The sequence below is a fragment of the Tamandua tetradactyla genome, chromosome 3 (assembly GCF_023851605.1).
Source record: "Tamandua tetradactyla isolate mTamTet1 chromosome 3, mTamTet1.pri, whole genome shotgun sequence".
NCBI lineage: Eukaryota > Metazoa > Chordata > Mammalia > Pilosa > Myrmecophagidae > Tamandua > Tamandua tetradactyla.
The window spans coordinates 25,872,470-25,895,725 of NC_135329.1; the positions used below are offsets into that span (position 1 = coordinate 25,872,470).

Genomic DNA, 23,256 nt, shown 5'->3' on the forward strand with positions numbered 1-23,256 from the left:
TTAATGAGATAATGCTCCTTGTGCAAAGGCTCATAAATATTAACCCAACAAATATTTGTTGAATTTGAATTTAAAGGACACAATAAGAGTAATGGAAGCAGCAAAGCTTGAAGTCCCGTTCGAAGTGTCTGGCAAGACATAAGATACTTTGTTTCTTTAGCAAATTTGAATGTTTTTCCCTAGAGTGTAATTTACTGCCAGGGGCTGGCACGAGAATGGGAAGGCTGAAATGATGTCAAGTTATTTGAAGACTTTTTTATTAGAAAAGTTGTAGAAATACAAAAAACCATAAGAAAGAATGATATACCCCCCTCCCCCACATAAACAATTTTCCTTATTTTTACCACTATTTCTCTGGTATCTTTGTTATGATAGATGAAATAATGTTATTATAATTGATGCTATTAGATAGAGCTGATAATTTACATTAGGGCTCACCGTTTGTGTTGTACAATTCTGTTTTTTTATTTTGATTTTGATAATATTTATAAAACCTAAAATTTCCTCCTTTAACCACATTCAGATATACAATTCAGTGGTGTAAATTACATTCAAAATATTATGCTACCATCTCCGCCATCCATTACCAAAAGTGTTTTATCACCCCAATTAACTCCCTTTTACCTACCCCCATCCCAGCTGTTGGTTAAGTATTTTCTACTTTCTGACTCTACAGATTTGCATATTCTCGTTATTTAACAACAGTGAGATCATACGATCTTTATTCTTTTGTGTCTGGCATATTTCACTCAACATGATGGTCTTTTTTTTTACTTTTTTATTATGAAATATAACAGATATGCAAAAAAACCAATATATTTCCAAGTACATTTTAACAAGTAGTTACAGAACGTATTTAAAGTTTAGTATGTGTTACAGTTCCATGATTTTTTGTTTTTTCTTCTAGTTGCTCCAAGCCGCTGGAGACCAACAGAAATATCAATATAATGATTCAGCAGTCATACTCATTTGTTAAATCTTATCTTCTCTGTTATACTCTACCTTCTCTTTAAATAATACATGTACAAAAAGTAATAAATTTCAAAGTACATTGCAACAATTAGTTGTAGAATAGATTTCAGAGTTTGGTATGGGTTACAAATTCATCATTTTAAGTTTTTATTTCTAGCTGCTTTAAGGCACTGGAGACTAAAAGAAATATCAGTATAATGATTCAGCACTCATACTCATTTGTTAAACCAGACCTTCTCTGTATAACTCCAGGATCACCTTTGATCTTTCTACCACTTTTTAGGGGTATTTGGGCTATTCCCATTCTAACTTTTTCATGTGGAAAGGGGTTGTGAATAATATGGGATAAGGGGCTGGAACTAGTTGATGTTCTGGAAAGTCTGACCCCTTTGCATTTCAGGATTTATCTGGTCCAGGGACCCATCTGGAGGTGGTAGCTTTCTGGAATGTTATCTTACTTCATAGAACCTTTGTAGAATCTTATATAATGCCCTAGGTACTCTTTAAGGTTGGCAGGCATGCTTTTGGTTGGGAGTTGGCAAGTTATGATAGGTATCAATGTCTAACCAAAGCATGCGTAAGAGTGACTTCCAGAGTAGCCTCTCGACTGTATTTGAACTCTCTCAGCCACTGATGCCTTACTTATCACACTTTTTATCCCTTTTGGTCAGGATGGCATTGTTGATCCCACAGTGCCAGAACCAGGGTCATCCTGAAGGGTCATTTCCCACACTTCTAGGGAAACTTTTACCCCTGGACATCATGTCCCATGTAGCGGGGAGGGCAAAGGTTTCACTTGCAGAGGTGAACATGATGTCTTTAAGGTTCATCCATGTTGTAGCATGTATCAGAACTTCATTCACATTTTATGGCTGAAAAACATTCCATATTTTATTGTATCCATTCGCCTTTGATGGACACTGGGCTACTTCCATCTTTTGGCAATTGTGAATAATACTGCTAGGAACATCAGTCTACAAATATCTGTTAGAGTCCCGGCTTTCAATTATTTTGGTTATATACCTGAAAGTGGGATTGCTAGATCATATGTCAATTCTATAGTTACTTTTCTGAAAAACAACCTGTTTTCCACTTCTATTTTACACCCTCACCAACAATGAAAGAGTATTCCTATTTCTCCACATCCTCTCCAATACTTGTAATTTTCCATAGTTTTAACAGTGGTCATTCTCGTGGGTATGAAATGGTATCTCATTTTGGTTGTGATTTATATTTCCCTAATATTTAACAATGTTGTACATATTTTCATGGCTTATTGGCTAGTTGTTTATCTTTTTTTAGATAATTGTCCAAGTATTTCACACATTTTCTAATTGGATTGTTTGTCTGTTTGTTGAATTACAGGATTTCTTTTTATACTCTGGTTATTAAGTCCTTATCAGACATGTGGTTTGCAAATACTTTCTCCTATTCTGTAGGTTACATTTTACTTTTATGATAAAGTCCTCTGATGCACAAAAATTCTTAATTTTGATGAAGTCCCATGTACCTATTTTTTTCTTTTGTTGCTCATGCTTTGGATGAAAGTTTAAGAAATCATTGCCTAAACCAATTTCCTCAAAATATTTCTGTATGTTTTCTTCTAGCAGTTTTATCATTTTAGTATTTATATTTAAGTATTTCATCCAATTTGAATTAATTTTTTTATATGTTGTGAGATAGGGATCCACCTTTATTCTTTTTCATGTGGATATCCAGTATTCCCAACACCATTTGTTAAAAAGACCATTCTTTCCATCAAGTAGACATGGCAACCTTGTCAAAAATAAATTGGCCATGGATATGAGTTTCATTGTGAAATCTAGATTCAATTCCATTGGTTTATATGTCTGTCCTTGTTCTATTTACTGCGGCTTTGTGTTAAGTTTTAAAATCAGTAGATGTGAGTTCTCCAACTTTGCTCTTCTTTTTCAAGATGGTTTTATCTATTTGAGGCCCTACCCTTTCCATATAAATTTGATGGTTAACTTTTCTATTTCTGCAAAGAAGGCTGTTGGAATTTTGATTGGGATTGCATAGAATTTGTAAATTGCTTTTGGTAGAATTGACATCTTAACCATATTGAGTCTTCCAATCCATAGATGTGAAATGTCCATCCATTTACTTGGGTCTCTTTTTATTTCTTTCACCAATGTTTTGTAGTTTTCCACATAAAGTCTTTTGGATCTTGGTTAAATTTATTACTATATATTCAATTCTTTTAGCTGTTGCTGGAAATGGAAGTTTTATTGGTTTCTTCTTCAGAATGTTCATTACTAGTATATAAAAACATTACTCATTTTTGCATGTCAATGCTATACCCTGTCACCTTGATAAATTCATGTATTAGCTCTAGTAACTTTGTTGTGGATTTTCCCAAATTTTCTAATAGGATCATGTCATCTGCAAATAAGGAAAGCATTGCTTTATCCTTGATAATCTGGATGACTTTTATTTATTTTTCTTACCTAAATTCTGTAGCTAAAACTTCCAATACAATGTGAATAACTGGTGACAGTGAGCATTCCTGTCTTGTTATTATCTTAGAGAGAAAACTTTCAGGCTTTCACCATTGAATATGATATTAGCTGTGGGTTTTTCATATACGTCTTTTACTATGTTGAAGAAATTTCCTTCTGCTCTTAGTTGTATGAGTGCTATTAATAAGAAAGAGTGCTGGATTTTGTCAAATGCCTTTTCTGCATCAGTTGTGATGATCATGTGCTTTCCCCCTCCATTCTATTAGTGTGATGTATTATATTAATTGATTTTCTTAAGCTGAACCACCTTGCATACCTGGGATAAATCCCACTTGATCATTGTGCTGGTTTGAAATGATGTATGTACCCTAGAAAAGCCATGTTTTAATCAAAATCCCATTTCATAAAGGCAGAACAATATTCAATACTGTATGTTTGAATCTGTAATTAGATCATCTCCCTGGAGATGTAACCCAATCAAGAGTGGTTGTTAAACTGGATTAGGTAATAACATGTCTCCACCCATTTGGGTGGGTCTTGATAAGTTTCTAGAGTCCCATAAAAGAGGGAACATTTTTTGGAGAATGAGGTGATTCGGAGAGAGCAGAGCAGAACGACATAGCCATGAGAAGCAGAGTCCACCAGTCAGCCAGCGATCTTTGGAGATGAAGAAGGAAAATTCACCAAGTGCCCTTCCACTTGAGAGAGAAACCCTGAACTTCATTAGCTTTCTTGAACCAAAGGATCTTTCCCTCGATGCCTTTGATTGGACATTTCTATAGACTTGTTGTAATTGGGACATTTTCTCAACCTTAGAACTGTAAACTAGAACAATCATGTTATACAATTATTTTAATTATTATTTGATTAAGTTTACCCGAATTTTCTTCAGGATTTTTCATCTCTATTTATAAGGGATATTGTTCTTTAATTTTCTTTTCTTGTGGTGTCTTTATCTGGCTTGGTACGATAGTGATGCTAGCATGCTGGAATGAGTTAAAAAGGGTTCCTTCCTCTTCATTTTATGGAAGAGTTTGAGCAGGATTGATGCTAATTCTTGTCATGTTTGGTAGAATTCTCCTGTGAAACCATCAGCTCCTGAGCTTTTCTTTGTTGAGAGATCTTTAATTATTGGCTAATCTTTTTACTTTTTATTGGTGTGTTGAGATCTTCTATTTCTTTTTGAATAAGTTTAGGTAGTTGATACATTTCTAGGGATTTGTTCATTTCATCTAGCTCATCTAATTTTGTGACATACAGTTGTTCATAGTGTCCTCTTAAGTCCTTTCTATTTCTTTGGGGTTGGTAGTAATGCTTACCTTTTCATTTCTGATTCTAGTCATTTGTGTTCTCTCTCTCTTTTCTTTGTCAGTCTAACTGAAGCTTTGTCCATTTTATTGATATTTTCAAAGAACCAACTTCTGGTTTTGTTGATTCTTTTTTTTTATTCTCCTTTTCATATGTCACTGTTCTAATCTGTTATTTCCTTCCTTCTGTTTGCTTTGGGTTTAGTTTACTCTTCTTTTTGTAGATCCTCCAGTTTTCAAATTAGGTCTCTGATTTGAGATCAGTGTTCTTTTTTAACATAAGCATTTAGAGCTATAAATTTCTTTCTCAGCACTGCCTTTACAGCATCCCTTAAGTTTTGGTATGTTGTGTTTTCATTCCCACTCACCTCAAGATATTTCCTAATTTCTCTTGTAATTTCCACTTTGACCCATTAGTTATTGGAGTATGTTGTTTAATTTTTACACATTTGTGATTTTACCATTTCTCCCTATTACTGATTTCTAGCTTCATTCCATTGTGATCAGAGAAGTTGCTTTCTATGATTTCAATATGTTTTAATTTACTGAGATTTGTTTGCAACCTAATATATGGTCTATCCTACAGAATGGTTCACGTACAGGACATATGTTCTGCTCTTTTTATGAAATGTTCTGTATATGTTCTTCTATTTCCTTATCGGTCTTCTCTTTAGATGTTCTAGCCATTGTTGAGAGTGGCATGTTAAAGTCTCCTATTATTAATGTAGAACCTTCAATTTTGCCCTTCAAATCTGTTACTATTTGCTTCATGTATTTTTGGGTTCTGCTGTTAGGTGCATATATATTTATAATTGTTACATCTTCCTGCTGAATCTTCCCCTTTATCAGCATATTGTATTTGTCTCTCATAACTGTTTTTGACTTAAAGTCAATTATCTGATATTAGTACAGCATCCCAGCCCTCTTTTGGTTACTATTTTCATGGTATATTTTTCCCATCCTTTCACCCTTAACTTACTTGTATCTTTGAATTTGGAGTCTCTTAAAGACAGCATACAGTTGGGTCATGCTTTTTTATCCATTGTGCAAATCTTACCTTTTGACTAATTTACATTTAAAGTCACTTTCTTTTAATAAAGGACTTTGTTCAGTCATTCTGCTTATTGGTCTTTATGTCCCTCAGTTCTCCTGTTAATGTCTACTTTCATATTTATTTGATTTTGTAGGTATATTTTGAGTCCCTTCTCATTTTTTTGTATACCTATATATCTATATACATATTATATATATTTATTTTTTAATATGTAACCATGGAAATTCTTTATTTTAATAAATACAGTCACTCCACTCCCTGGCCTTTTTTAAAATAACTTTTTTATTGTATAATATAACATATATACAAAGCAAAGAAAGAAAAAAACAATAGTTTTCAAAGCACTCTTCAACAAGTAGTTACAGGACAGATCCCACAGTTTGTCATGGGCTACCATATCATCATCTCAGATTCTTCCTTCTAGCTGCTGCAGCATATAGGAGGCAAGAAGGCTTAAATATTCTTTTTATCATCACAGTTAACTCTTTTTTTCTTTTTTGTGAAAAACATACATCAAAAAAGCAATAAATTTCAATACACAGCACAGCAATTAGTTATAGAACAGACTGCAGAGTTTGGTACAGGTTACAAATCCACAATTTTTGGTTTTTACTTCTAGCTGTTCTAAGATACAGGAAACTAAAAGAAATATCAAGTTAATCATTCAGGAATCATATTTGTTTAACTCTATCTTCTCTGTCTAACTCCATCATCACCTTTGATCTTTCTGTCCCACTCTTTAGGGGTATTTGGGCTTTGGCCATTCTAACTTTTTATGTTAGAAGGGGCTGTTAATAATATGGAGTAGAGTGATGGGACTAACTGATGTTCTGTAAAGGCTGGGCCCTCTAGGTTTCAGGACTTATCTGGTCCAGGGACCCTCTGGAGGTTCTAGGTTTCTGGAAAGTTACCCCTAGTGCATGAAACCTTTGTAGATTCTTATATAATGCCCTAGGTGTTCTTTAGGATTGGCAGGAATTTGGTTGGTAATGTCTAACTGATGCATAAGAGTGACCTCCAAAGTAGCATCTCAACTCTATTTGAACTCTCTTAACAACTGATACTCTATTAGTTACACTTCTTTTGCCCCTTTTGGTCAGGATGGAATTGTTGACCCTATGGTGCCAGGGCCGGACTCATCCCTAGGAGTCATCATCTCCCATGCCACCAGGGATTCACTTTACACTGAGGGTGTGGAGGTGGAAACAAGCAAGGGCACCATGAACTTGTCTTACCATTGAGCTTGTCTTACCATTGTTTTAAGTTACAGTTTCTTGATTTCGCACTTGTTCAGTTATTGTAGCCCTTTAACTGTTTTCTAGAGTTTTGAGGAAAATGGCTCTGCCAGTTTTTACTAGTTGTTCAAGATTCTATGGGAGAATAGTAACCTGGAGTTTTCTGATGCCACCATCTGGAAGTTTCAAATGGAAGTTGAAAACTTCTGAAAACGAAAATTCTTGGAGAAATAAAAACCATACACAATCAGTAGTTGAGATATAAATAGGAAGCCCAGTCTTCTAACTCCTAGATCTGTGTACACTTACACAGAAAAATAATAATGACTAAGATTTATGGAGGGCTAGCCATTTCCTCAACACTGCACTAAGCATGCAGTGTCTCTTCTTACCCTCCCAACAACCTGTACAAGGTCAGTACTGTTATTAAAGTTGTATTACAGATTTAAAAAACTGCTTCTTTTTTTTTTATTTTTGCATTTACTAGAGGTATTGTGGATTTATAGTACAATCACACCTGCAATATACAGGATTCCCATACACCACCCACCAAAAACAACTTGCGCTGGCATGGAACATTTGTTGCAATTGATAATAGTGCATTTTTATAATTGTACTATTAATTAAAGTCCATGTTTTAACTTAGGGTTCACTGTGTAATATAGTTCCATTGATTTTTTTAAATTTTTATTCTGTCACCCTACATACAATCTAGCATTTCCCCTTTTAATCACATTCAAACATATATTTCAGTTCTGTTCGTTGCATTCACAATGTGTGCTATCATCACCATCCATGACCAAGACATATATCCATCATTCCAAATAGGAACCTGTACATTTTAAGTATTAACTTTCCATTCCTATTCCCACCTTGTCTCCTGACAACCTACGTTCTAGATTCTGACTCTATGAGTTTCCATATTCTAATTGTTTCAAATCAGTGAGATTGAACAATATTTGTCCTTTTACATCTGGTTTATTTCACTCAACATGCTGTTTTCTAGGTTCATCCATGCTGTCACATGTATCAGGACTTCATTCCTTTTTATGGCTAAGTAATATTCCATTGTATGCATATTTCACTTTTTATTTATCCATTCACTGACTGATGGGCACTTGGGTTGCTTCCATCTTTTGACAATTGTGAATAATCCCACTATGAATATTAGTGTGCAAATATCTATTCGAGTCTGTACAGAAAAATTAGTCTTGCCCAAATTCAAGCAACTAGTAAATGACAGAGTGGGGACTCTATCAGCCAAGTATGGCTCCAGGGTCCATACTCTTAACAGCTATACAAAGGCAGCTGTGCAGCCTAGAGGAATATATAACAGGTCCATGTAATATCCTCAGATGAGACCATACCTCAATAATTTGCCCTCATTCTATGAGCTGCTTCTTAGCATGATTATTTCCAAGATGTTCCAGAAGGAATTTTTGCTTCCTAAATACTTTCCGTATCTCCTCTTATGATTCAGAATTGTTTATATTCTGGAATTCAAATTTAGATAGAATTTTTAAGATGTCTCTACCCCTGGTAGAATTTATATTTTGATATATGTTCTCACTAAGGTGTGAAAAATAGTGGATTCTTTCCTGAGAAAAAGTCTGGCTGGGTGACAGAAAGAGAGTTTGAGGGAGTGAGGAGCAAGAGAAAGGCTGAGTGGAGGAGCCAGGGAGAGCAAAAAAAAAATCTAAAGACTTCATAAGTTTGCTTTGAACTGCCTTAAACAAAATATAATGTTTTTTTTTTAGGATATACTAGAACCAAATTGGCAATTTGATGAGAATTAAAAGGGAAGCGAAAACCAATATCTACCTTAATTAAATGATTTTTTACTTCCCTCTTAACTAATAGTTAGGATACTCAAACTCCTTAATTAAAATCTTCTTTACTTAATTTTCATTCTTTAAATGTGGCATTTTTATTTAAATGAAAGTATATAGAAAAAAGACTTTATTATTTGAATACCTCTTCTTCTTTGGGCTTCCTTGTGCTGCCTAATTTCATTCCTTAATGTAATGTTCTTTCTGGAAACTTTCATGATTGAGTATTTTGAGGTGTTCATTCTATGTTTGGAAACAGAAAATCTTCAAATTGCTTTTATATTTAACTGCATCTTTAGGCAAAAACAAATCTGAACAACCTTAATGTCTCATTGTAATGTACACTAAAGTTGAAGATTTATGCATTTTCCTCTCTCCTATAATATAACCTATGCATTATAGCCACAGAATTATGGTAAAGTTTAAGACTTTCAGGGGCAAATGTATTCCTTTAGCCAGAGGAGTGACATTACAAGACCCAAGAGGACTGGATGAGTGATGCCTATGAGTTAAATTTATAAGAAATATTGGCATGCCGTCTTTAGGTTTATTATTAAAAAAGAAAAACTAAGCTGTGATCAGGGTCCCCATATATCTTATATTATGTGTTTGCACCTGCTAGTCTCTCTTTGATTCCATAAAGCTTCTTGGCTGACAGAAGCATAACATTATTGCTGATAACACTGACTTATTGAAACAATATAAGAGTACCCTGAGGACTAGGTAAATTACTAAGGAAAAAAATAGCACTGTATTTAAACCTGGAACCCAAATATCATTTTCCGTGTCCACTGCAGCTGCCCTGCTGGCTCCCTCCTGCCAAATCTCATATATGCTGCTGCAGTTTTTCTTGGCCGTGCTTCTCCCTTTAGCATACTTCCTTAAACCTGACGAGCAACCCCCTTCAGGCAGCTCATTTGAGAAGAAAGCTCTTAGATGGATTAAAATGCCGGACACTTAGTTTGAATTGAGAGATACAGGTGCTTTCTTAAGTGTGCAGCTCCCCACTGTATAATAATTTCCCACTTCCTCACCACTCTGCAGCAGCAAGGAGTGAGACTAAGTGGCTAAAGGATGATAAACAATAAATAATCTCAGCATGTGTAAAGCAATTGTTTGAGCGATACCCAGACCTGGAAGAAGGAGAGCTGTGTGTCTGTTTTCCAGCCACAATGCACATTAGGCCAGACAGCATTTCCCACACCCCTCTTGCTGTCCAGTGTCTCAGCCCACCTGCTAGCCCCAACTGCCCCACATGACAACTGGATTCCCAAGAGTCCTTGCTGTAGCAGTTTCCTCTCCACCCACTTCTTTACACACTCCTTCCTTACTTCACTGCATTTCCAGATGATTCACTTATTAACCTCTAATAATTAAAGAATTCACATTGAGAGAGCAATGCTTTAGTACACTAATCCTCCCAAAAGTATACATATTTTATAAAAGGGTATCCCAGGCCATTATTGACAAAGGAAGCAGTGAATGGCAGAAAAAAGTACTGCACAGAGAGTTGGGAGTACTGAATTCTACAGTTGAACAAGGCACTAAACTTCCCTGGATATCGGTTTCTTATTAGAGAAAGAAGACAATTGGGCCAGTTTTCCAAGGGCAGGTGGTTCAGGCATATTTCAAGCTATCAGAAGGGATACTGGAACAGGAAGTCCTTACTGCAGACCTTTGTCAATGTAGTGTAACATTGGCACATGATATATTTCTGCCAGTGACACAGTTTTCTGGTTCTAAATTGTATATGCTCTGGTAGGTCAAATTTGTGACTTGACTGTGCTGTCTTCAAATAGCATATCTTTTGATCAGAACTGCAATAGGAGAAAGCAAGGCACCAAGGTGCCTGAGTATTGGCCCAGGGACGTTTTGCAAAAAGATTTCAGGTTGTCTGGCTATTAACAGGTTATATCCCAAGTTCATCCATTCTGCCAGAGACATTATCTCATCCTCATCAGCAGGTCTCGCCAGAAGCCAAAGTTATGTCTCATTAAAAGTCTCTCAAGCACTGAGATTCTGCTTTGTCACGGAAACCCATTTAGTTTATAGTTCTGCCTTGTCATTAGACAACCCTTTCATAATGACACAGGAAACAAAGAGGCTACGATTAAACAATTCAAGGCAAAAAGGAATGAAAAGAATGTCCACGTTTGTAACAGAGAAGGAAAGATGCAAATGTCTATATTAAAAAGGACCCTGATATATTGGTTGCAAAGGGCAATGCCTGATGCATATAAGGAGGAATAAATGAATGAATTAATGAGTCACCCTTTCTCTGCTGGGAGCAGGATGAAGGAGGCAATATAAAGTATTAGAAGACAAGCCAACAGGGAATCAAGGGGACTAGATCTGCATAGGAAAGGATTTAATAGACTTTTCTATAAAATTTTGGCTGCAGCAAGGGCAGGCCCTGGGGATAAATACTTCAGCAGATTGAGCTAGAAACCAGCATAATTTAGAAGAAAGGAAGTGGCCTATATATATATATATATCATAAACAAAATATATAAATATATTGCTTATGTGTAATATTTTCTATTAACTGGGCAGGTTTTCAGTGTGACAACCAAGTGGCAGTCAGAGAGACAGTCAACTAAATATCTCCACGTCCTTTCTTTGGGAAAAGTTTTTCGGGTTCCCTTTTCCCTGAGCTGGTACAGCCGTGCAATTAATGATCTGTGCTTTGCACAACAGCCTTTCTAAAAAGCCAAACTCCCCCTCTTATTGAAAGAATGGTCATTGCATAGTCCCCTCCTGGGTAGAGGGCTTTGCCGCTCCTACAGCGCCTCTACCGGCGAGATGGGTGAGAGGGTCGCGGAAAGGACCCAAGGGCGTCGCCCTCAGTTTGCAGGCTGAGAGTCCACGTCAAGACAATCGCGCTGTTCGGCGGAAAACTTTGTTTTACACGACCTCTTCCATCCTGTCCCCCCTCCCCCGGTGTTGTCAGCCTGAGTTGGCTATCCGAGCTTGCCTTCTTTCCTTCTCCCCCTGCCCAGGCTCTGGGGAAGATGCCGCTGCAGCGTTCTCAGAGTTCAATGCTACCCCAACTATTCCGGAGAAAGAAGCGGGGAAGAAAAAAATAAATGAGACCAGGAGGAAGGTCGGGAGAGCGAGCTCAGCGAGCACTGCGGAAGGGTGAAGGGCAATCCCGCGAACAGGAGGGGCAGCTGCACTTTCTGCCCCCTGAAACCTGGAAATGCGGGGTGCTGCAGGGTAAGGCAGGCCAGCAAGCGGTACCCTGAACCCGCACAACCCCAGGGGCGCTGTGCGAATCACCCGGGAAGCTGCACCTGGGCCGGCGGTGTGCCGGACCAGAGAGAAAAAGGGAATATCCCTTTGGTCAAAAGAGACTTAGGGTATGGGGACAATATCCCAAAACACCACACGCTGGGAGCTGAGGCTCGGGACAAGAGCCGCCTCTGCGGGGCAGGATGCGGAGCCGGGCGGGGCCTTCTCTCTCCGCTCCGGTTTCCTGCAGCCGGAGGACGCTGAGTCATTTCTTGCCGGAGCTGCGGCCCCCAGGCGGCTCAGCTATCTGCCGGGCCGCCTCGGCGCAGCGCCCCCTCCCTAGCGCGAGCGCCCCCCTTTCCTTCCCGCACAGGGTTGCTAAGAGTCCCAGCCAGGGTCCAGGGCCGCGCCTCTATACCAGCTGGCGCACTTGAGGGCGAACAGGAGCCCCCTGAAAATGCGCCCCACTTGTCTGGAGAAGGAACACGTAATATTCGTTGAATTCAAAAAGGAGCTCTGACTTCCTGCTCGGGAGCAATCCCTTGGTTTTAGAGTTGAATACACGGCGATGCAGAGGCACAAGATTTGTCAAGGCCCGGGTCTCCGAGAACCTGACCCTGTCCTTGCTGCTCTAGCTTTTGTCTTTTATCATCGAGGTACTGCCTGGGCTACTGTTCTCTTTCCCATCTAATTCCTCCTCTGCGTGGTTTGCCCAAAGCATAGTCCCTATTGTCTTTTTTTTTCTGGGATTTCTCAATCTCTGCCCGTTATCGGCTTTTTAGGGCTCCTAGTCCCTTTCCCTTTTCTCTTCTTTAGGCCACCCTTCTCCTTTCTGTTCTCACCCTACACCACGGTCCTCGGTCACTGCAGCAGGCGCCAGCGACTCCGTGAGAAACGTGTGCTGTTTGTGCAAAACGCCGCAGCAACCCGCCGGGAATGCTGCTGGTTGGCACCCAGCCCCCGCTTCTCCGCTTCACCTCCCCCCACCCAGGACACACGCAGCGGTCCCTTACTCAACCTCTTACCCATTAGCGGTTTAAGGAACCGTTCTTTTAAGGAACTTTGTGGCCTTTCTACTCTGGTTGGCAGCTTCCCACGGCAGAATGGAGGCGTGCGAGAGGGGGTGGAAAGGAGCCCTTCCTATAGGACCTTGTTCCCATAGGCCCTTACAGGCCCTCGTTCCTAAGGTCTGGCCCAGGCCTAAGGACTGGAGTGACTGACCTTCCTGAGGAGGGGTCTGGGTTAACACTTTCCCTTCTGAGATTCACAGGTGACGCTTGCTGATCTCTATCAGAAACTGCCCATCTTTGCGAGCTTAGCCGGATCCTTCAATGAAGGAGTTCTGCCTGATTTGAAAGAGAACGAAATTAGCAGAGCCACCGGCGCGTGAGAAAGGAATGCAGCCTGCGCAACCGCCAAAGACGCATATCCAGTCTCCCTGCCTAACTATTTCTCCATTTTCTCACTTCTAACTAATTGCTCCCATCGCCCGGGCTCCCAAGCCCTCGCACCGGTTTTCTCCCACCAGGAACAGAGTAGACGGAGGGAGATGGAATCATTTGTCCTCTCTTTAGGCGCCCCTCTAATGTTTAAAGCTCTTCTTTCTGTTCCAGGAAACTATTTATTTTTCTGCTTTTCTTTTCAAATTTTCACAACTAACTTTGGATTTTTCCCAAGGGTTTTTGCACACATCCCAGACAGGTTGAATTATTTACTTTGTAACTGTAGCAGTAAAGAATAATCTATTAGCTGAGGTTGCCTTATCTTTGTTCTTGAGAAATTAGTAGGTCTTCTTCCAAAATACATGAAGATTTTACGCTATAGGAAAATCACTTGCCTCTGCCAGCCACAAAAGATAAAATTAAATTGAGGGTGTACTCACATCTTCAGGACATTTATTACCGTAATCACATAAGCAATGAACATTTAACCACCTTCCCTGTTCTCACACACACACTTAACTCTTATAGTCCTGACAGAATAGGAATGTTTTTCCTGAGTTTTATAGAAGTCTGGTTTGAAGCTTATTCCAAGGCTTCAGAAAAGAGTTATGGGCAAGGAGGGTAAAGAGACGAAGTCTGTTTGGAATTATTTATAATTCTCAGAGTTCCAGGATTGTGGAATAAAAATGTTTTAGATGGACACAGCTGGAAATGAGTATAAGGCAGTGATTGAAAGCACAGACTCTAAATCTTGCAGTCTGGGACAGATTCCATGTTTCTACTATTTACCATCTGCTAGAAATTATGTAACCTCCCCAAACTGTATTGATTTAATCTGTAAAATGGGGCATAACAAGAGTAGATACCTCCCAAGTTGCTGAGGAGATTAATTTTTATGTTTGCAATCTTTAGCACAGGGCAGACAGAAGTTACTTATTGTTAGTTCTTATAAATGTTATTAAAGTTAATAGAAGGATGAGCAAAAATTTTGTTTCTTAGACTAGCCCTCCTACTATCTCATTCTTGGTTTGCCCTTGTAAATGCAGACAGGCTAATTTCAGTCTGGGGAAACTGCACTCTTTTCCCATCCCCAACATTTTTATGCCAAGTAAAATAAGTTTAAATCAAGGACAGATTTAAAATGCTAAGTAAATCAGCAAGTATGCAGTCTTATAAATTGTGCATATGAGTAAGGGGAAGGAACAGTTCTTCCCTTTTCGGTAAGATGGTCTGGTGTGTGGAAAAGAGTTCTGAAGCCAAACAACCAATCTGATTTCTGGACTTCACCACTGCCCAGGCATGTGAGCAGGAGCAAGTTATTTTGTCTCTCAAAGCCTGGTGATAGTAATACCCATTCCTTAAGGTTGCAGTGAGAAATGATACTATATGTGTAAAAATGCATCACAGATTACCTGGCACATCATCCTTGTCCCTCTGTAAATGGAGGTTGGCTTTCCCTTTCTTTTCTTTTTCATGATGAGAATTAATTGTATTGTTGATTATTTTGTACTTGAACCTGCAACCGACTACTCTTTTTACAAAGATGGAAATGTGAACTAATATTAATGTAACATGATTATTCTTGTGAAGTGTAATTTTAAAAATTCACAGTCATGAAGGGTATATACATTGTACTGAGTCATCCTAGGGAACAAAAGGCAGTGGGTAGAGCTAGTTATTAAAGTCTGAAAGGGCTCTGTGTCATTGCATTCAGGAGGTGTTACTGCATTTGTTTTGCTGTGAACTACAGATGTCCCTAGGAGAGAAAATAGAAAATTACTGGCAGATTCCTTAGACAACTGACCTCTCTGAAAAAGAGAGGACACATCCATCTGGGAGTTGAAGGAAAAATGAAAAGTTAAGCCACAGACTCTGGAAGGTATCACTTGTTAAGAGGGTGATGAGGATTTAAAAAGAACTGGAGAGATTTATGCTTCTATTCATGATGGAGTAACTGGTACCAGACTAGTCCTTCTACTGTAAACAACATAAAACTAGGTGAAAATATTTAAAGGAACTGATTATAAGCAGTGGACAACAAGCAGCCCAAGATTGTTACTCCTGAAGGAGAAAAATACAAGATAAAACCAACAACCATCCAATGCTCTACTAGCGGACAATTTTCCAGCCATATCACAGAGCACTGAAGGCCAAGCATGGCTTGGCAGTTAAGCTGAAGAGACAGAGAACAGTTCTGGGCAACTTAAACAGTTGGAATCTGCAGGGCAAGGCATCAGCAAAGAGGGAGCTATGCAGAGAAGACAGGTCAAAAGTCTATATGGGAGTTCCTCGAGGACAAGGCCATGACTGAGGACTGGACTGGAAATGAGCAAGAGGAGATCATCTGGGACTTACCATATAACGGCTACTGTGGTTTTAAAAATTAACAGATAACTTGGAATGCTGGGGGAATGGCAGTGTCCAGAGGCTTTGGACCTTGACCACAAAAGAATAAAGGTCTTAACAACATTTAATTAATGCGCCTGGAATACAGCTGAGAAACCAGAAAGACCTTGTTTTAGGTGAAAGAACTGTGCTCTAGAGCAGGAATATTTTTGGCTTTATAGGCCATATGGCCTCTATTTTAACTCTTCAATCCTGTCATTGTAACACAAAAGCTGCTATGCACTATATGGAAATGAATGGGCTTGGCTATGTTCCAGTAAAACTTTATTTTCAAAAGTAGGAATTTTCTACTTGGAGTATCCACAGATCCTATTAACAAAGTATTAAAATAAGCCTACACAGGGCAGGCCATGGTGGCTCAGCAGGCGGAGTTCTCGCCTGCCAGGCTGGAGACCCGGGTTCAATTCCCATGCCCATGCAAAAAACAAAAACAAAAAAATAAGCCTACGCAAGTTCAAGGTGATCAGCTGGTAACTGAACTACTTGCTAAAACAAGAATTAACACTCTTCAGAGGAAGGTAACCAAATTCAGAACCTCTACAACATTATTCCAAATGTATAATATTTAATCAAAAGTCACTAAACAAACAAAGAAGCTGGAAAATGCGATCCATGGCCAATGACAAAAGCAGTCAATAGTAACCAACCCAAGGTGGTTCAGATGTTGAATTTAGCAAATGAAGATTTTAAAATCAGTTATGATAAAAAATGTTCATGGAATTGAACAAAAATATGTTGAAAGAATTAAAGGATAAACATAGTCTTAATGAATGAAGAGATAGGGAATCTCAGGAGAGAAATAAAAATTGTATCTAAATCAAAACTCTATGACTGAAAATTACCAAAACTGAGATGAAAAGGTCACTGATAAGCTTAATATCTTATTGGTCTAAGCAGGAAAAAAAATCAGTGAACTTGTCAGATTAACAGAAATTATGCAATCTGAAGAAAAAAGAGAAGAAAAATGAAAGAAAAGTGAACAGAGACTTCAAAAACCTGTGAGGCAGTAACAGTTTGATATGCATGTATTTGTTGCTTCAGAAAGAGAGACAAGAGTAGGATTGGGGCAGAAAAAAACTATTTGAAGAAATAATGATAAAATTTCCCCTGATTTAGGAACAATATTGACTTAGCCAAGAAACTTGGCAAATCCTAAACAAGATAAATATAAAGAGAAGCAGATGTAGATATATCATAGTCAAGCTGTTAAAAATCAAAGATGAGAAAGACTTGCAGCAGCCAGAGAAAAAAACACATTTCCTACACTGAAACAAGGATAAGTGTGATCACTGATTTCTCATCAGAAACAGGAGCTTGAAAACAATGGAAAGACACCTTTAAATGATGAAAAAGTTTTTAAATGTTAAGTCATAATTCTATAACCAATGAAAATGTTCTTGAAAAAAAAGAGGTGAAAGAAATAATTGTCTGCAAATGAAATCTAAATTTGTAGCTAGTAGACCTGCAGTATAAAAATTGGTAAAGAGGAGACTTCCAGGAAGATGGCAGACTAGAGTAGCTTAAGATCAGCCCTGCTCCATGGAAAACTTAGAGAAGTCACATTTCCCAGCTCTGAGAATGTGCTGACCTGCACTACTGGATCACATCTGCCCCCAACCAACAAAGGCATAACACCAACCTGCTGTCACAACTCTACACATGCGCAGAAAGGGCTCTGTGCCTTAAACCAACACACACCAGGGTTACGTCCCCCAGATGAGTGCACCTGCACAGCCACATCCTCCCTGGCCACTGGGCACCCACATTCACAAGCATCAGCATCACATCCCCAACCTGAACCTACACTTGCTCTGAAACAAATTACCACACTCTTGTGCCCCGCCCCATACCCTGCTCCCTGTTGCATATCTATCCCACGAATACAAGCTTTAGACTACTGAAAGAAATCAACTTCCAAAGTAAATCGGTCAAGATCAGTGCAACAAAACAACAGAAGATTACTAAGCATATCACACTGCAGACAGATATAGCCCTGCCTAATGACCAAATTAAAACACCACAGGAGACACAGACATTGGAACAACTAATCAAAGATATTCATACATTTCTACTTAATGAAATAAGTGGGATAACAAATGACATAAAGGAGATCAAGAAGATAGTAGAAGAGCATAAAGAGAAATTTGAAAGAACAATAATGGATAGAAAAATAATGGATATCACAGAGATTAAAGACTCTGTTGACCAAATAAAAAACATACTAGAGGCACACAACACCAAATTTGAAGAGACAGAAAAAAAATAACCGATATAGAGGACAGCATAACTGACTTCGAAGACACAAAACAGCAAATAGCAAAAAAGATGGAAAATTTTTACTTGGATCTCAGGAAAATTATAGACAAAACAAAGCACACAAATATAAGAATCATTGGTGTCCCAGAAGGAGAAGAGAGGAGTAAAGGGCTAGGAAAAGCAGTTGAGGATTTAATAGGGGAAAACTTCCCAACCCTTATAAAGGACATAAACATACAAGTCAAAGAAGCCCAGTGAGCTTCAAGCAGAATAAATCCAAATAGACTTTCCCCAAGGCACATACTAATCACTCTGTCAAATGTTGAAAAGAAGCAGAAAATTCTGAAACTGGCAAGAGTAAAACAATCTGCTACATATAAAGGAAACCACGTAAGACTGACTTCAGACTACTCAACTAGCACCCTGGAGGTGAGAAGGCAGTGGTATGATATTTTTAAGATCCTGAAAGAGAAAGATTTCCAACCAAGAATTCTGTACCCAGCCAAACTGTCCTTCAAAACTGATGGAGAGATTAATGTTTTCACAGAAAAACAAGTCCTGAAAGAATTTGTCAATAAGAGACTGGCCCTACATGAAATACTAAAAGAGTTCTCCTGGCTGAAAAAAAGCAAGACAGGAGAGGGAGTTCTGGAGGAGGCCACAGAATTGAAGAGTACAAGTAAGGGTAATTTAAAGGATAAAAAGAAAGAGAGAAGAGATTATATAGATCTAACAAATAAAATTAAAAAGTTAAGATGGTGGATTCAAGAAATACCTTTTCAGTAATAACTTTGAATGTTAATGGACTAAACCAGCCAATTAAAAGATACAGATTGGCAGAATGGATTAAGAAACATAATCAAGCTATATGCTGTTTAATATATAAGAGACTCATCTTAGACACAAGGATACAAATAGATTGAAAGTGAAAGGATGTAAAAAGATTTTCCATGCAAGTTGTAATCAGAAGAAAGCTAGAGCAGCTGTACTAACATTGGACAAAATAGACTTAAATAGATACATCATAAGAGAGCAAGAAAGATACTATATACTGATTAAAATATTAATTTATAAAGTATCCACTAAGATATAACAGTCATAAATGTTTATGCTCCCAATCAAGGAACTCCAAAGCACATGAGACAGATATTGGCAAAACTGAAGGGAGTGATAGATGTTTCAACAATAATAGTAGGAGACTTCAATACACCACTCTCCTCTGCAGATAGAACAGCCAGATAGAAGATCAATGAGAAAATAGAGAAGTTAAATAACTTGATAAATGAATTAGACCTAACAGACATGTAGAGGTCATTGCACCCCAAAACACAAGGATATACATTCTTCTTTAGTGCTCATGGAACATTCTCCAGGGTAGATCATATGCTGAGGCATAAAATAGGTCTTTATAAATTTAAAAACATTGAAATTATTCAAAGCACTTTCTCTGATAACAATGGATGAAGCTGGATCTCAATAGCCACCAAAGAACGAGAACATTCACAAATATATGTAGATTAAATTACACACTCTTAAACAACTAGTGGGTCAAAGAAGAAATTGCTAGAGAATAGCTATCTGGAGATGAATGAAAATGAGAATACAACTTACCAGAACATATGAGATGTGGCAAAGGCTGTGCTGAGAGGGAAATTTATTGCCCTACATGCGTACACCAAAAAATAAGAAATGATGGGATACAGTGGCTTCTTGGCAGAGTTCTCACCTGCCATGCTGGAGACCCAGGTTCAATTCCTGGTGCCTGCCCATGAAAAAGCAAACAAACAAACAAAAAATAAAAACACAAGAAAGAGCAAAAATTGAGGACTTAACAGTACACATGGAGAAACTTGAGAAAGAACAGCAAACTAACCCCAAAGCAAATAGAAGAAGAGAATAACAAAGATTAAAGCAGAGATAAATGATGGGAGAGCAAAAGAATAATAGAAAGGATCAATAAAATCAATAAAAATGATGGGCCACTAGCAAGACTGACAAAGAAAAAAATGAGAGAGGATACAAACAAACAAAATCAGATATGACAAGGGGTGCATTACCACAGAACCTGAAAAAATAAATCATAGGAGAATACTATGAACAACTATATGCCAACAAACTAGACAACTGAGATGAAATGGACAAATTCCTGAAAACACACGAGCTACACTGACTCAGGAAAAAATAGGAGATCTCAAAAAACCAATCACAAGTAATGAGATTCATCAAGCATCAAAAATCTTTCTATGAAAAAAAGCCCAGGGCCAGATGGCATCACAGGGGAATTTTATCTTCACAAAAAGAACTAACACCAAATCTTGCTCAAACTTTTCCAAAAAAAAATTTGAGGAAAGGGGAACTCTACCTAACTCATTTTATGAAGCTAATATTTTAATACCAAACTGGGTAAAGATGCTGTAAGAAAGAAAAACTGCAGGCCAATTTCCCTAATGAACATAGATGCAAAAACTCTTAGCAAATCGAATCCAACAGCACATTAAAAGAATTATACATCATGACCAAGTGGGGTTTATGCCAGGAATGCAAGGATGGTTCAACACAAGACTATCAATTTATGTAATACAGCACATTAACAAATCAAAAGGAAAAAACCATATGCCTATTTCACTTGATGCTGAAAAAAGCAGTCAACAAAATTCAGCATTCTTTTCTGATAGAAATGTTCCAAAAGATAGGAATCAAAGGTGACTACCTCAATATGATAAAGAGAATAGATGAAAAACCAATAGCCAGCAATGTACTGAATGAAGAGAGACTGAAAGCTTTCTCCCTAAGATCAGGAATGAGACAAGGATGACCACTGTCACCACTATTATTCAACATTGTGCTAGAAGTTCTAGCTAGAGCAATCAGGCAGGACAAAGCAACAAAAGGCATCCAAATTGGAAAGGAAGAAGTAAAACTCTCATTATTAATAGATGATATGATACTATACTTGGAAGATCCTGAGAAGTGTACAGCAAAGTTACTTGAGCTAATAAACAAATTCAGCAAGGTGGTGGGATATAAAATTAATGTGCAAAAATCAGTAACATTTCTATACACAAGCAATGACCTAGCTGAGGAGTCAGTTAAGGAAAAATTCCATTCAAAATAGCAATGAAAAGAATCAAGTACTTAGGAATGAACTTAACTAGGGACATGAAGGACTTGTACACAGAAAACTACATGATATTGCTAAAAGAAATCAAAGGAGTGGTAGCAGCTCTAACTATGGAAAAAAATTAGGTTAAACCCACTACTAGGACCTGAGCAAACAAAGGGAGAAGAGGCATAACACTGAAACTGCCACAAAAGGGTTTAAACTGAGACAGTTTCCTTGGACAAATCTCTAGTCATTCTTAATACCAGCTGTTGGGGTCATGAATTGAGCCCTCAGGGATTTAGCACACATTCCACTGATGCTTCTTTTACTGATTATTTGATTGAGAAAGATTGGTTTTCCCACCTGCTATGTAACCTCAAGCTTTCTTCATATTCCCTTCATTTTGGAAGTTTCTGTCCAGAGAAAAAGATGTATCTTTTGCTGTTTTTAATATTAATGAAAAATGCATTTATTAAATATTTGCATTAGTGGGGAGAAAGTCATGTGTTGGGTGTAAGGTGTAGCAAAATCCTTTATCTTACCCTGAACTATGGAGATACAAAATTGAAAAATGCAGCATATTTACTCTCAAGGAGCATGTAATCACTTAGGAAGGCAAATCACATGAATGAAAAGAAACCCAACCTTATAAGATATACAAAACAGCAGATCAGATGGTAAAGACTATAGGTGTTCAGATTAGGGAAATCATGGAAGAATTCATGGAGGAGGTGAAATTTGAATGTGAAGGGGGAATGGATGGAAGGGAGGACACAGAGAGTTGAAAGACAGAGAGATAAGTACATTTCATGGATAGGTTTCAGGAGATTTGTGAAGCATCTTAACTTTCATACAAACTTTCATGTATTTGTGGATTTTTCTAGAAAGAGGAACAACAGATTTCCTAAAGAGCTCAAAGCGGTCTTCATCAACCTGAAAATGCTCAGGACCAGTACTTTAGAGGCTAAGAATGACATTAGCTTTGTCATTGATCTAATAAAGACAAAAATGTCTGCATAGGTTTATTTTTTTAATTACCAATAAGTAATTCAAATGTAGGTAATATCAACAGCATGGGGATGGTGCTGAGGTCAGCTGTGGGCAAGAACTGGGGACAGTACGGCTTTTGGCCTTTTATCACACTGAGTATGCTCTTTGTAAGACAACTGTGCTCATAAATTCTGGTATCTACAGTAGGGAAATCTCAACTATGGTAGTTCCTTGGTGTTTGAGAATAGCATTTGACCTATGTGTGAAAATAAAGGGGTTTTAATTTTGTACTTATTCCATTCAGGGCACCCCCTGGAGGAGTGCAGTGGCCCATAGCTTCTGGACTTTCCAAGAAAGCCCCTCTCCCTCACCGTGCCCACAGCCAACCCATCTTCCATTCAAATGGCTCCTTTCCTACTCCTGAGGCATTGTGGGATACTGTGGGATACTTTCAATTTACGAGAATATTATCTGTCATCAACTACCTTAAAGCCTCTTTCAAAAGAAATTTAAATCAAAGCAGAGGGGAACTGATTTCCAAATTCCTTTATTAAAATTAGCATACTAATTTTGGATTTGAGAACGGATTGATTAGAAGTGAGTTTTGTAGTGAAAATGGGGCTGGAGTAATTAATTTAGCCCCAATTTTCTGGTTATACTCAGGAGTGAATCATGATGCTCAGATTTCAATGACTCATCACTTCAAAGAGAAAGACTAAATTGAGATTCTGTGAAAGTTTTGCTTCACTAGAAATTTTATATGAGGTTTCCGTTTGTTCTAGTTAAGAAACTGTACACTGGCCAAGCTGGGCTTTATAAAGATATCAAATTTTCTTAAATAAAACCAACCAAAACAGGTCTATTTTGTTTTCAGGGTTGAATTTTTCTCCTCTCCTTTGTCTCTTTCTGAGATAAACTCGCTTCAGACAGGGAGCCTTGAGCTACTCATAA

At 38.0% G+C, this 23,256-nt stretch overlaps 1 protein-coding gene across 1 annotated transcript in view; it reads right to left on the reverse strand.

The window, feature by feature from the left end:
• NEFL (neurofilament light chain) overlaps positions 1-13,377 on the reverse strand; it is a 55,868-nt gene extending 42,491 nt beyond the window's left edge. Inside the window, exon 1 of the mRNA XM_077151849.1 lies at positions 13,330-13,377. The gene's annotated coding sequence lies outside the window, so the exon portion shown is untranslated. The remainder of the gene's footprint in view (positions 1-13,329) is intronic.
• Positions 13,378-23,256: the final 9,879 nt, after the last annotated feature.